Source organism: Bison bison, unplaced genomic scaffold (assembly GCF_000754665.1).
Source record: "Bison bison bison isolate TAMUID 2011002044 unplaced genomic scaffold, Bison_UMD1.0 scf7180017864355, whole genome shotgun sequence".
NCBI classification, from domain to species: Eukaryota; Metazoa; Chordata; class Mammalia; order Artiodactyla; family Bovidae; genus Bison; species Bison bison.
Window position 1 is genome coordinate 216,746 of NW_011494927.1, and position 1,624 is coordinate 218,369.

Genomic DNA, 1,624 nt, shown 5'->3' on the forward strand with positions numbered 1-1,624 from the left:
GTGAAAAATTGAATTATGTTCTTGCACTTCTTTTTCATTGAACACAAAGCTAGAAATTTGTTGAAGGTGGTAGGGGGATACCAGGAAGAATGAAGTTTATATAAATTGTTAAATGTTTTAAGATAGAGCTTCAATGTAAGAAAAGGTAGGGATCCACCTGGGGTGGGGATAAGATATAGTTGTTATCTCAACTGCCAACTCTGGTCATATGTTAACAGTAGTGGTTTCCTGGAGTGAATCGTGAGAAGAATTCTGAAGCCACAGCCATGTTCTGAGGAAGGGAAAAGAGAAGTTTATTGATCATGCCTGCCATGTGCATGAGTGGGAGGAGGGGGGGGAGATGTTGCATGCCATCCATGATCAGGTGACTTCCTTATCTACATACAGATAGAAGGAGAAATAAGACAAAACTGAAGAAGTGCTTGGATCATGGCTATGCTCCTAGTTATTTCTTTAAAATCTAAAAAAAAAAAAACCTGAAACTTTAAAATCAACTAATTCATTCTTCAAAAAAAAAGGTCATTGGGAACACACCTTGCTGTAGACTAATACATAATAAATATCCATGTATTAAGTTGGCTTTCTTTTCACTCATTATTTAAAAACAAGAAGAAAAGCTGACAAAAATAAGTAATACCTACTAATATGTACTGTTATGATGACTAAGTTAAATAATGCAAGGAAGCAGTTGTTCAGAGTTAAGTGGCTATGAAACAGTCCACATTAGATCTTATTACCCAGTTTTACTGGTACGAAGTCCATGCTTAAAGAGATAAAATTAAAGAAATAACAGACGCTGGCTCTGGAGTTTTAACCCAGAACCTCTGACTCCAGCATGGAAGTGACTGACTCTACAGGGAAAGAAGAAAAAATTTCTCTAGTAAGAGCTTCAGAGCAGGAGGGGCTTCTCTAGAGTTTCCATTCACTGTAGAGGTTATAATCTGATTTCTGTGTTCATATTTGACTGATGCTTCTTGATGAAGGACACAGAGCCAATGATGTAGAATCAGAAGGTAATGGCCGAATTATTTAAAGATACAAAGTGACAGTAACCACATGGGTAAGGAACAGAAACAGAATGTTGACTATAGACAGAGCCTGAGGCTTTATTCATTGCTGAGTATTTATTAAGAAATGCAAAAGCAAAACGGCTGTCTGGGGAGGCCTTACAAATAGCTGTGAAAAGAAGAGAAGCGAAACGCAAAGGAGAAAAGGAAAGATATAAGCATCTGAATGCAGAGTTCCAAAGAATAGCAAGAAGAGGTAAGAAAGCCTTCCTCAGCGATCAATGCAAAGAAATAAAGGGGAACAACAGAATGGGAAAGACTAGGGATTTCTTCAAGAAAATCAGAGATACCAAGGGAACATTTCACGCAAAGATGGGCTCAATAAAGGACAGAAATATTAGGGACCTAACAGAAGCAGAAGATATTAAGAAGAGATGGCAAGAATACACAGAAGAACTGTACAAAAAAGATCTTCACGACCCAGATAATCATGATGGTGTGATCACTGACCTAGAGCCAGACATCCTGGAATGTGAAGTCAAGTGGCCCTTAGAAAGCATCACTACGAACAAAGCTAGTGGAGGTGATGGAATTCCCGTTGAGCTATTCCAAATCCT

At 38.2% G+C, this 1,624-nt stretch overlaps 1 pseudogene; it reads right to left on the reverse strand.

Annotated features, from left to right (window-relative positions):
• LOC104999600 overlaps positions 1-38 on the reverse strand; it is a 19,519-nt pseudogene extending 19,481 nt beyond the window's left edge.
• Positions 39-1,624: the final 1,586 nt, after the last annotated feature.